We start from the raw sequence: 14627 nt of genomic DNA on the forward strand, positions 1-14627 counted from the left end.
TCAATAATCCCATTTATAAACTTTGTTCTAACCCTGTTATTATGTTGCACTTAATCTAATGTTCAAATTTTACTGTATTTAAGTATGTAAATTATTTGAATCCTCTTTGTGCTGGTTGCCAAAAGCCCTTAAAAAGTTTGACCAATTACAGTACCATATCCAAATGTGCAACCTATTACAGTGCCATGTCCAAATGTATGATCGTTCTCCTTTCCCTTAACTCTTAGCATTTTTGAATTTTTATTTCTTTTAAATAAATTAATTTACTTAAGGTATTTTTCATAGTGTCTCATAAATAGTGAGGTACTATACATAATGGCATTATTATAAATTTTGTTACTAACAGTGATAGATATACTTGTCCATGTACAAGAAAAACTAATGGTATTCTGTTTTAAGGATGCTTAAATTTATCTTTGTTTCATTATTAGCAAGTTGAAAAATGTCCTATATTTATTGATCATTTATATTTCTTCCATGAATTTTCTTATTATGTCTTTTGTTTATTTTTAATTGGGGTATTTCTCTTTTTATCTATATTTTTAAGTATTTTTTAGTGTAGTCATAATATTAACCTGCTGTCATTTCCATTTTAAATATTTTCAACAATTGCTTTATAAGATTTTTTGACAAAAAAATTAACATTGTTAATGAAATACATGGATTTTTAAAAATTATTATGTCAGAATTATACTCAGGATAGCTTTTCCCAAAGTGTAATCTCTGAAACACTAGCTTCTGGGAAAGTTTTGTTTAATAAAATTATATGGCCTAATAAGTTTGGAGAAAATGAAGGTATGTATAAATGTAAGAGATTTTCTTTCATAATAGTGTGCTTTTAAGAAGGTGATAATGCATTGAATTGACAATGAGGGAACAGCATCTACAGCATCCATAGAACATATCTGACCACGGACCTCCCTGTTCCTAGAACTTGCCATGGGGTTTATGCTTCTCAGAACACCTAGTAGGTGATCCTGTGTAGAAACTATTTGCCTTTCCCAAGAGTATTTAAAGAAAGGTAAATCATACTTTCTTTTAGTTTTGAAAAGCCTCATTATTTATTTATTTATTTAACTATTTTTTTCCATAAGGTGTTTATTTAATACACATGTGTTGTAGGGTAAGGTTTCAACTTTCTTTTCACCCAATAATCAGTTTTCCCAATATTTTTTGTTAAAAAACCTACGTCTTTTAATCATTTGGTTAATGACGCACTCTCATTTTTTTCCTAATGCAATTCTTATGTATATATATTTGGTGCATTGAAGTATATTTGTTTATTAATCTGAATTCTGTAATTTCATGAACCAGAACCACAGATTGTTTCAGCATAGCAATATATTTAAATATCTCTTTTAATATATTTGAATATGTGATTTATTTTTCTCCATAAGGTTCATGGATATCTTTACCCATTTATTCTTCCAAATAAACTTTAAAATTATGTTATCATGATTTCAAATAACATTTTATTAATCTTATAATTAATTTGGAAACAATTTGGATATTTTACAAAATCTAATGCTCCATTATGGGAATACAGTTTTCTGTTCCCATTGCATTGAAGTTTTTATTTATATTGCTTAGGAAAGTATTTTAATACTTCTCATACAGATTATGTGCATTTCTTAATAAGATATTACTATTATGTGAATAGTACCTTTTCTCATTATGTACTCTAATTGGTTATTGCTGCTGTACAGAAAAACTATCAACTTTTCCATTTAATTTGTATCCCATCACTGTAATGAACTTTAATATTAATTCTTAGAGTTTTGTCAATGATTCCCTTGAGTTTTCTATTTAAATATTCATATTGTCTGCAAATAATAACAAAAAGTTGCCTTCTCTTTTTTCAGTATTATATTTTATTGCCTTGGCAAGGAAGTCTATGCAAGCATGCTTGTTTTTAACTAAATATTATTTTGGATTTTTTTTAAAGATAATTTAAAAAATACATTATTGATCCTTTTATTTCTAATTCTGTAGGAATTTATTTTTAAAAATTAGAAATGAGTGTTGAATGCTAGTGAAGGAAGTTTTACCAACAAACAACAGCAAAAGAAATCTTATGGGATTTCTTCTTATATGAATCTCTCTCTCTCTATCCATGCACATGTATATATATATTACAAAATAACATATTTATATATATAGTTGAATTGTCATATATACAACTATGCACATACACGTTTATGTCCAATGTTACTAAAAAGACTGGCTTTCCTGTGCTAAACTGTCTCTGGTTGTAAAATAAAGCAGCTTCCTAGAGGCTGTGTCTTAGGGCTTAACTTCTGAGACTGCCACACAATTTTCTTATATGATTTCAGATTTCTGTAAGAAATTATTTTCAGATTTTCCTTGGGCCTCAGGATAATGTTCTTTTTACCTTTTTCGTGGTTGTTTTCATTGGACTTTGTGTTATTGTTGTTTTTGTTTTTTCCTCCTTCCTATTTTTAACTCAGAGTCATCAAGGATCGGTGTTCGCCATCAGATAAGGTATCAAGTTCTTTGAAGCTGCTCAGGGTCTACCAGGTGCTAACTGAATCACCTTTTCATATCTGTGTAGATGAAAGAGTATTTAACATCCATGACTATTAGCAAACATCAGAGTCTAGTAAAAGTTTAGCTGGTTTGGTTCTTCTGGACTGAACATGGAACCATTTTCCAACTCCTTTGCTTAAATCTCTGGCACCTTAGAAATGAAGGACTGGGGAATTCTATATTGCACTACTGTAGGAACTTCTGCCTCTAGACCATTTATAATTTCACACCTGCAGGATGGTGTTTTCTAAGCTGTAACTCCATGTGTTCAGCCCTGCACCACATGCACAGTTGACTTATTAGACTTGTGTCCTGCATATTGGATATTCAGAGATGTATGTGGTAGGTTTGGCTCTGAGACATAAGGACCAATGCTCAAGGACTAAAGAGAGGCTGCAGCAGCTAAGGGTGGCCCCAGATGACAGTCAGCAAGGAAACAGGACCTACAACCACAAGAAACTGGATTCTGCCAACAACCTGAATGAGCTTGGAAAGAGAGTCTCCCCAGAGCTTCTGTACAAGAGATCTGAGCTGCCAACATCTTAGTTTTCATCCTGGGAGACCCTCAGCAGAGCACCTGCTCAGCCACACTGTGCTGAAACTTCTGACCTGCTGAAGCTGGGAGACCCTTAATTTGTGCTGATGAAAACCATTAAGTTTGTGGTGTCAGGCCCATGTTGCTGTCCAAAGGCTTTCTTTGTCTCCTACTGCTCTCCTTCATTTTTCACAGGCATTGCCTCCAATAAATCTCTTGCAATTAAAAAAAGAAAAAACTTTAGGGAAGTGTGGGGGATGGGTGGGTGATGAGAGATACCTTAAGAAGCAACACTTTCATATCTTAAGGATGACTGATACTGTTCTGTTACATACTGATCTGGAGCCTCTATACTGTGGTGTATGCAGCGAGAAAGAAATGAGGTGTCTTCCTATTATGTTTCAAGACACAGGACACTTTTATTATAAGGAAGAAGTTGGAGGAGACCATTAATTATTTTTCTTATGATCTTCCATTGCTTTGCTGTTCAGTGGAAACTCAGTCATACCAAACTCTCAATCACACCAAACTCAAGCACTATGTACTCCCTCTTCTAGTCTTAATTTCAGAATGTCACTTGTTTGCTATCAAGAAACTATATGGAGTGAAATGTAATTCGGTCCCTTTCAAAGTTTGTGGTTACTGTGAATTTCTCTTTTCTATGAGGCCATTTCCTTAAAAGTTCACTGGAACTGTACTGCTTTCTCCTATTTAGAACCAGTGGGTCTTAATGTGAAAAATTCAACATATACCTGATCTTACATAGCTACTGACATCTCACAAACCTTCCACACAACACTTTTGTGATTTGAGAATAAATAGTGTAAAGTATTATTCAGGAAAAACTGTCCTTTTCTATCTCTCCATATTTAAATTTATAAGCTAATGATATGGTATCAAAATGTTCTAAAAGGCTTCTTAATAAAATGTTCATATCTGAAACATTTCCCATAATATTTTCTTACGTATGCTCCATCAAATTGGATTATTGATAAATTCTTAATACACTTACTCTTGAATTTTGTTCTTGGGAATTGAAGATCAGTGTATCTGCATAGCAAATGTCAACCAGAAGTAGAACCAAAATCAGATACTTGCTGGACTACAGAAATCACTACTGTCTATGTGGAACTTGGGATTCCCTTCCAAACACTGGTCTAATAATACTCAACTTACAAATTTTACAAGAATCATTGCAAGCTTAACTTTATAAGTGAAGACAGGAAAGTATTGCTTAATTTCTTTGGATAAGTAACTCTACCTGCACATTACTTTTAAAATCAATGCAATGACTGTTCTTAGAGCAATATCTCATACTTGGTTGGTTCTGAAGCATTTACAATTTTCATATATTGGATGTAGAATTGAAAGCTTCTTTTATAATGAAATGAATCTCAGTGAGATTGTTTCTCACCTCCCTCAGTGCTCACTTCAGCTCAGATGAGCTCCTCCAGATTCAGAGTAAGATGAGAAATGGGCTCAGTGCTCTTGTGAAAGTAGACTCACTAATTTTTAGAAGTTGACAGTACTTCTTAAGAAACATACTATTAAATCAACAACAGAGTACTGTACTTGTAATTATAAAGTAATAGCATGTTCTTGGGGTGGCTGCTTGCTTATAACACACCAAAATCAAGTTTAAAAAAAGGAGAAAAAAAGAAAATCATTAATTGATGGTGTATGGTCTAAAAATGTATTTCCTTAGACTCAGAGGAAATTGCCTAGATTGATTATAGATGCCAAGTTTCATTAAAAACATAAACCTCTGGAAAACATCTTGTTGTCTTTCCAAAAGGAAGGCAGAATCTAACTCATTTTAGACTCATTCTTTCAACAATCCTTTTCTGAGTTTCCACTCTGTGCATGAAGAGATTTCAAACAGACCAGGCTTAACAATATTTTATTACTCCCATCTCCAACAAAAATTTTAAAACTCTGTCTTCGCATACAATGAAGAATACTTCACTGTTTCCATTTTGAGCTGTCTGTTGGTGGGTATTGTTATATATTTTGAAATGAAATGGTCATTGAAGTGATTTTTGTCTATTTATTTCAAGTGTACATTTACTGTGATGTAGACTTCATGGTTTAAATTTTAAAAAATTAATTTTTCATTTTCATTCTTACTACCCAAGGAAAATACAGATGCAAATGTAATCCCTATCAAACTAGCAATGCATTTTTCACAAAACTGAAACAAATAATTCTAAAATTTGTATGGAATCACAAAAGACCCCAAATAAACAAAACAATCTTGAGGAAGAAGAACAAAGCTAAAGATATCATATGCCCTGATTTCAAACTATACTACAAAACTATAGTAATCAAAATTGTATGGTACTGGCACAAAAGCAGACACACAGATCAACAGAACAAAATAGCACAGAAATGAACCCACCCTTATATATACAATTAATCTATGACAAAAAAGGCAAAAATATACAATGGAGAAAAGGCAGTCTCTTCAACAAATAGTGTTGGGAAACTGAACAGCTACATGCAAAAGAATCACACTGGACCACTTTCTTACATCATGCACAGGAATAAATTCAAAATAGATTAAAGACTGAAACATAATATCTCAAACTATAAAACTTCTAGAAGAAGGCATAGGCAGTACACTCTTTGACATTGGTCTTAGTAGTATTTGAGGTTACCTCTCTCCAGGCAAGGAGAACAAAAGCAAAAATAAACAATGGGACTCCATCAAACTAAAAAGCTTTTGCACAGTGAAGGAAACTGTTGACAAAATAAAAAAAAAACTGCCTACTGAATGGGAGAAAATACTTGCAAATGAGATATCTCATAAATGGTTCATATCCAAAATATACAGAGAAACCACACAACTCAACATCAAAAAAGCAAACAACCCAATTAAAAAATGGGCAGAGGATCTGAATAGATATTTTTGCAATAAAAGACATATAGATGGCAAACAAGCACATGAAAAGATGCCCAACATTACTGATCATCAGGGAAATACAAATCAAAACCACAATGAGACCTCACACCTCACATGTGTCAGAATGGCTGTTATCAAAAATGCAACGAATCACAAGTGTTATTGAGGATGTGGCGGAAAGGAAACTCTTGTGGGAATGTAAATTGGTGCAGACACTGTGGGAAAGAATATGGAGATTTTCCCCAAAATTAAAAATAAAACTACTGTATGATCCAGCAATTCTACTCATGGGTATTTATCCACAGAAAACAAAAACAGTTATTCAAAAAGACATATAAACTCTTATATTCATTGCAATATTATTTACAGTAGCTAAGATATGGAAGAACCCTAAGTGTCCATCAATAGATGACTGGATAAAAAAATGTGTTTTATATATACAATGGAATGTTACTCAATCATAAAAAAGAACAAAATCTTGCCATTTGCAACAACACAGATTGACCTAGAGGATGTTAACCTAAGTGGAATAAGTCAGACAGAGAAAGACAAACACTGTATGATTTCCCTTATATGTGGAATCTAAAAAACAAAACAGATTAACAAACATAACAAAACAGAAACAGGGTCATAGATAAAGAGAACAAACTGGTGGTTATCTGGTGGGTGGAGGAGAGAAATAGTAAAGGGAGATTAAGAGCTACAAACTTTCAGCTGCAAAATAAATGAGTAAAGTGTATGAAAATGTACAGTGTGGAGAATACAGTCAATAATTATGTACTATCTTTGTATAATGATAGATGGTAACTAAAATCAAACTTACTGTAGTGATCAATTGAAATGTATAGAAATATTGAATCACTGTGTTGTATAACAGGAACTAACTTAGTGTTGTAGATCAATTATGCTTCAAAAATAAACAACAAACAAACTCATAGAAAAAGAGATCAGATTTGTGGTTACCAGAGGTGGGGTGGGGGAAAGGGGAATTGGATTAAGATAGTTGAAGGGTACAAACTTCCAGTTATGAGACACATAAGTACTAAGGATGCAGTTTACAATGTGATTAATATGATTAACACTGCTGCATGTTGTATGTGATGGTTGTTAAGAGCAAATCCTAAGAGTTCTCATCAGAGGGAAACATTTTTTTTTTCTATTCCTTTAATTTTGTATCCATATGAGATGATAAAAATTCACTAAACTTATCGTGGTAATCATTTCATGAGGTATGTAAGTTAAATCACTATGCTGTACACCTTAGATTTCCACAGTGCTGTATGACAGTTATATTTCATTATAAGTGGAAGATGAAAAAATTAAATAAAGTGGAGACATGAGACTCTTCTTTTCACTTAAATGCTTAGAGGCCATTGTAGGGTTACTAACTGGCCTAACTTGACTAGTGTTGTGTCTCGGAGAAATAGGGATGCTGGGCAGAGGGAGAGAGAAGGGGAGTCCGTTGTTGGATGGAGCAGTCAGAACGCACACAACGTGTATCAATTATGTTCACGGTCTTTCTGGGTGGGACTCATGGCGCCCCAGAACAATCACAATAGCGACATCAAAGATGACTGGCCACAGATCACCATAACAAATACGATAATAATGGAAAAGTTTGAAACGTTGCAATAATTACCTAAATGTGACACAGAGACACAAAGTGAGCAAATACTGTTGGCAAGATAGCACTGATAGACTTGCTAAGTTTGTTAGACCACAAGGTTGCCACAAACCTTCAGTTAGTAAAACAAAACAAAGCAAACAAACAAAATACACAATATCTGTGAAGTACAATAAAGTGCAATAAAATGAGCTGCGCCTGTCTCATCAATCCCACCTTCCCATGGTAAATCAGTAACTGTGAGCAGAAGGAGGGTAGATCTTAAGGTCAGAACTAATGGTGTGATGCTAGACACCTTGTCCTGAGCAGCCTCAGGCTGACCTCGGTTAGAAATTCTATGGATAGCCACAACTGAAATCTTCCAGGCTGCCTTTGCTTTAGTTTTCCCTTTTTAGTTTGCTACTTGACTCTATTCAAAATGTCCTCAGAAAGTAATCCATCATTCTGCCCCTTCTCCCACTCAATGTGCCTCATACTAATCATTTAACTCTAAGATGCTCTAGGCACTGGAATCCTTAAAAATTAACTCCTTTGTGAATTCCTCTCTGAATGTCTCACTGAACAAACTGTACAGTAAAGGAACTCATTGCTCATTGAATTTTAAAGCCAGCAATTAATTTACTTAATCTCATACTGTTTAGTTAAGCTTTACTGCCCACATTAGTTGGGCTTGATCTTAAACTCTTTAGAAATAAAACTAAGAAAAACTGCAATTAGTCTGGTTAATTCAGAATACTCATTAGGAAGATTCTATGAGAAAATGCAATGTACTATAACTTAAGATACAATGAAATATTATATGTAGTTCAAGTGGAAGTAAAACTTAATAATATAGCTAATGCCAAGATAAATTTCATCCCTCTACTCAAATTCTTTGACATGAAATTTTACTCTGAGGTTCCAGAGAGTGCAAAAATGATGTCAACGTTACTGAACATTACAGTATCAAATGGTTGGCATGAAACTTGAGAAGTTATTTTAGGCTATGCTTAAAATGTCCCGTGCAAATGAAAATGGACATGAGTCTTAACTATTAAAGAAGTTCCATATAGCCACAGTTAGAAATAGAGAATGCTATTCACTCCACTGGACAATGGTTCTTTACTTTCTATAAGATTTCCCAACTACCAAGAAATTCAGAGGCTAAAATTCACCTTAGTGGAAAACTTCCCTATCAGCCACCCAGTATTTCATTGCCCTCATACCAATTAGCTTTGGGGATGTAGACACTGGCTTTGGGATTGATTCCATTGCCCAGAATTTCCCCCCAGTGCATTCTGTTCTTCCTGTTGTCCACTTGGCTGCAGAAGCACAGGAGCTTCTCCACTTGGACAGTAGAACAGCAAAAGATTGAGTATCTTAGGGAGCAATACGTTAACCATGAAAGAGAGAGTTGTCCAAGAGAAAATATTTTTATTTTACAAATGATACTAAATATAGTTGATGCTTGAAGATTTGCTACTTGGTTGTAGCAGGTTCTTTTTTTTTTCCCCTCCAATTTAATTAGTTTCGAGTGATAAGAAGGCATCCCAAAAAGACGGCTTGAAGATTTGTTATTTTAATTAGCCAAGTGAATAAAGAGGAAAACCATCATCTAACATGAAGAAAACTGAAGGCAACTTAAGCGGTATCAAGAGGAGACAAGACCATCTCACCAACAACGCTAGGCTAAATTAAGAGTTTTATGGGCTAATGCAGACTCATAAAACAGCTGAAATGTCCTCTGCCTTTGCACATGAGAGAAATACTCACACTTGGATATCCCTGCAAAGCCAAGTACCACGTGGACACTGTACTGAAGCTACTTGAATAACTTCAAATGGTAAGGAGAAACACCATGGCAACTGCCCAAAATGTGTGCGCTGTATATACCAGTTTAGAAATGATATAGAACATAAATACCCTTCAAAGAGAAGTGAGGGAGAAGGAAAATATATTTCTGTATGATCAAACCAGAGCATTTAGAAAGAACTTGGAGTTTCTTGTGGCTAGAACGTCAAATAGTTCACATGATTCAGACTGAATTTTATGTGCATAATTTTAGATTGATTATCATAGATACGTTTCTCATATTTGTCGCAGGTTTCCTTTGGCTCAGATGTTTTCTAAGTGCTTTGTGTGCGTGGCTTCTGCATTAACATTGTGCTCTGCCTATTTTGTGATCTGTTATTAGTATTATCAATTGGAACGCAGGCAAACTTTTATAGAAAATGAAGGTAAGAAAGGAAGATCGTCAATACCTTTTAACTGTTCACCCAGGCCTGAGGTAGTCTGCATAAGCATATGCTCTGCATTTCTAGAGAGAGCTGTTTTTCTACCTTCGCTCTCTAATTACACCTTCTGGGAGACAGAAATTTGTACCATTTTGCCCTTCATTTGCATCATCACAGCAACTCTAGCCTTCATGTCCGTTGCCTGATAAGTTGCAGGGTTTGGGTTTCTGCTCACTGATTATTCAGCCGGGCTGGCCTCTCCTTGGAAGGCTCCAAGGACGTTGCTATTCTTCCTTCAGGCTTACAGCACACACTTGAAAAGACCCGTCTTGCCTTCCATCCTGCTCAAACACTGGTGCGTGACATCCTCTCGGCCTGCTTTCACCTTTCTGGAGACTGGAGTGTGCCTACAGACGGGCTAAATGCACAGACTTCTCGCTGGAGGCTGAATGCATCCTGGCGTTCACTGGAGAATTAACCCTTGAGGAGCATGCCTGGCAGCTTACCTGTGGGTCTGGCTGTCAAAGCAGAGCCATTGGCTTCCATATTTGGCAGAAGTCGTAAGCTATTCCGTGCCTGTCCTAGGGCTGCACGAGTGTGCGTCTTAGTCTATGTACATCTAGGGCATTTAATCAACTACTTGTTTGAAGTGTCCCGTTGATCATAAAAACGATGCTTAATCTAGAATGTTTTTAGCCTATAAATTCCTATGTGGCAGTTAGATGGAACTGCTCTAGAAAACTACAGTAGAACTAACTGAAATGCTGAAGAAATCAGGTTGATGTACTGCAGAATGAAGTCTTTGGGGACTGTCCATTATCTGAAAATTTTCCTAATTTAAATGTTTAAATTTGACGATTTAACATAAACACTTACATCATGGTGACTATACTTGAGTGAGTCACAGAACTCAAAGCAAAGTGTTCATAAAGTCATGTAAAATCCAATTCTCTATGGGAGTAACAATTTGGTTAGATATGGTGCTCATACAATTTGGTTTTTAGGTACTTTTGAAGTTAGAGAAAAATTTTCCAAACTCTATTTGACCTAAATGATTTTTCTCTTCTGTATTATTGGTTGTCAATTAGGAAACTGCTGAAATTCGGTCTAGTATCACCAGTCATGAAGCTCTTCTGAAAATTGCCTCACAGTTGATCAGAGTTAAGAAGAAAAAAGTGAAAAGAATTCATTCTGCCTAAAAATTGAACATGCAGATCAACAAATAGTATATAGAGTAGTAATTTCATCAGATGTCACTTGAAACTGATTTCTTGTATACATTAACTTAGCACCTTTGCAAGGTAAATATACAAATTAAGTATGCTAGAATGAATGCATTGTGATGATCTGTAATCATAATTTGACAAACCCAAATATCATTCAGTGGTGTATTTCTTAGAGGTTCCACTAAGATTAAGCAAACAGATAATAACAGCAAGGAAAAAAATGATTGCCTGAAGCTAACAAACTCTAAGAACATTTCAGGTGTTTGAAGACAGTTACTGAGGCCAAATTAGCCTTTTCTTCTTTGTATTAAACACCATCTTTCTCTAAGCTGTTACACTGTGGGACCCTTCCTGAATATTTGGACTTAAAGTACCATCTTCTTTTATCAGGCCACTGAGCTCTTCGCCACATCATTAATTTTCTGTAGGATGAGTTATCATTTTAGGAACCTATCTGACAGCATCCCGTATAGATATAAGCTCCTTGAATACAAGAACAGAGAAGTAGGTAGCTAATGAGAAAGACATTCTATTTACCTCCCAGTAATGAATTTCTGTGCCTGCTTTCATCGTTCCATCCCACACAAATCAACCCCATACCTGAAAATGGTTTGACCTGTTCTCAGAGACACAGGGTAGATTAGTGGAAAATCATTAGGTCTGGACTACATGAGGTTAATTCCAGGTTGAAGGCAACCTTTAGGAAGCTACAGATGGCTGAAATCCAGACGTGTGTTAGATTCAAACTTCATATGCCCTTTGGGAAATCAAAAATGTTAGTAAAGCCATGACTGTATATTTGAAGTTGACATATATCCTAGGTTTGAAACATTTTTATACATTTATTTTTCTACTGACTGAAAACCCGTATTTCAAGAAGTATTGATTACTGAATGTCAATCAATAGGGAAATGGTTAAATAAATTTTGGTAAATAATTACAATGGATTACATAGACTTAGAAAAGTGAGGTTATTGTGTGCCCACTGACAGGAAAGCCTGTCCATAATATATTGTTAACTGCAAGAAATGTAGTTGTTTTATAATATCTATTATATGATTCTATTATGTTAAAGACCCACACATATAATAATTACAATATGTGAACTATAAGGCATATGAAAACACTAACAATCCAACTTTCTTGGAGGAGGAAGGGTTGGGTAGTCAGGTAAGTCTTCTCAGAACAAGGCGCACTTACGCCATATGTAAAGAATGGATAGGAGTTAAAATTGATGAAGGTAAGGCAAGGAAGGGAGTGTATTCTAGAAAGAAAGAAAAACAGACTATATCTGACTGTTTTTTATATTTCTTTTTGAACATTTTTTATTGCAGTGTAGTCAGTTTACAATGTTGTGTTAATTTCTGGTGTACAGCAAATACCTTAGTCATACAGGAACATACATATGTTCGTTTTCATACTCTTTTTAACCACAAGTTACTATAAGATATTGAATATAGTTCCCTGTTCCATACAGTATAAACTTGTTGTTTATCTATTTTATATATAGTAGTTAGTATGTGCAAATCTTCAACTCTTAATTTCAATTTGAGTATCTGAGAAATCAAAAGAAGTCAGAATGTAGATTACAGAGTGGCGAGTGTAAGGGATGAAGCTAGGGGTGAGCAAAGCCGGACTGCACATAAACGAGTTTAAGCTTTATTCTAAGAGTCTTTGAGAGGTTTTTAACAGGGAAGTGATATAGTCAGACTTAAGTCAGAAATCTCACCACGCCTGCTACCTAGACAATAAATTGGGGAAAAGCGAGAGTGGAAAACTGGAGAACACGTTTGAAGAATTTGCAGTAATCTAGGCAAGAGGCAACAGTCTGGACTAAATTAAGGTTTAAGTTACGTGGAGTTAGAGAAAAGTACCTGACTTCATGAGCTATGCAGGAGATGGAACTACAAGTTATTCACTGAGAACAGGCACCCAGAAAGAGGAGAGGTTTTCAGGATTCGCTGAGGAATGCAGTTGGATACACTGAGATGAAGATGTGCTGTAGACACACACACACATACGTGTGTGTGTGTGTGTGTGTGTAAAGGAATATTACTCAGCCATAGAAAACAAGGAAATCTTGCCATTTGCTGTGCTGTCTATGTTGCCATAGATGGACCTTGAGGGCATTATGCTAAGTGAAATGAGTCAGACAGAAAGACAAATACTGTACGATCTCACTTACATGTGGAATATTAAAAAAATACTCATAGAAAAAGAGATCAGATTTGTGGTTATCAGAGGCAGGGATTGGGAGGAGGGGCAATTGGAGGAAGGCAGTCAAAAAGGACACATTTCCAGTTATAAGATAAATAAGTACTAGGGATGCAATGTACGCATGATGACTGTGGTTGACACTTCTGTATGGTACACGTGAATGCTGTTAAGAGAATAAATCCTAAGAATTCACATCACAAGTAAAAAAACAGTTTTTTTCTTTTTTTCTTTTTATTGTATCTGAATGAGATGACGGATGCTAACTAAACTTACTGAGGTATTAATTTCACAATAAATTTAAGTCAAACTATTATGCTGTTCACCTTAAACTTATACGATGATATATGTCAATTATTTATTAAGAAAAAAATGCTTTGTTCCAATGCAATACAGGTAAGATACTGCCAGCATCTGCTAAAGCAGCCTATCACTTCTAGTAATAATTTCTAGTACTAGCTTCTAGCATATAAATTTCAAATTTTCAGAGGCTCAGAACAATGATGTTTATTGACATTCATATAAAAGAGGGATATAGTGCTTCTAGTTGGTGGGAAGCTCTTCTCCATTTGTTGTGTTCAGGGAACGATGTTTCTACCATCATTTGACACAGCTATCTAGCAGTGCTTCAAGTCCTCAGTACCCGAGTGGTGGGAAAGAAAAGAAATGTGGAGACAGAAAATCTTCTTGGTTCAGAAGGGGCTGACATCATTTTTGCTCACATTTCATTGTCAGGTACTGGTCAATGGCACCATTCAGAACTAATGGGGACTTAGAAACGTGGTGTGAGGCTGGGCAGTTTCTTTCTAGCAATGATTCAAAGTGATGGCACTTGAAATCACATGTAAGAGACATGTCCACTTTGAACTCTGTGATGAGGGACCACCAGAAAAGCCCACATAGAATTGAACTGGATCCAAATTCACCCTGATCTCTCTGAGAAGAGCAACCTTAAACTCAGCACACAGTAACACTTGATGCAATTGGAACTCTTTCTTAGGAGAATCTGAAATAGCTAAGCAAACACATTTTTCAAAGTTGTGTGAATGAACATTGCTCTGCATACTTGTTCTAAACCTTGAAGCAGAATATTATACACAGAACTGAATTTCCATATGTAGAAACTGTAAAATTGCTATTTGCAAGTCATGTTCATTTGTATACCAGAAACCTGCCAGCAATGCACCCAAAATTCATTTGTAGCTGCTATTTATAGCAATATCAGCATTCAAGTTTTTATGTAAAAATAGCAAAGTGGAGCTACTGGTATAATAGTAGCTAACATATTTATTCATTCATACATGAATGTTTATTTGTTCCTTGTAGAAAAATATACTATGACCTATATTTAATATTATATAGAAGA

This window comes from Camelus dromedarius, chromosome 6 (genome assembly GCF_036321535.1).
Source record: "Camelus dromedarius isolate mCamDro1 chromosome 6, mCamDro1.pat, whole genome shotgun sequence".
Lineage (NCBI taxonomy): Eukaryota > Metazoa > Chordata > Mammalia > Artiodactyla > Camelidae > Camelus > Camelus dromedarius.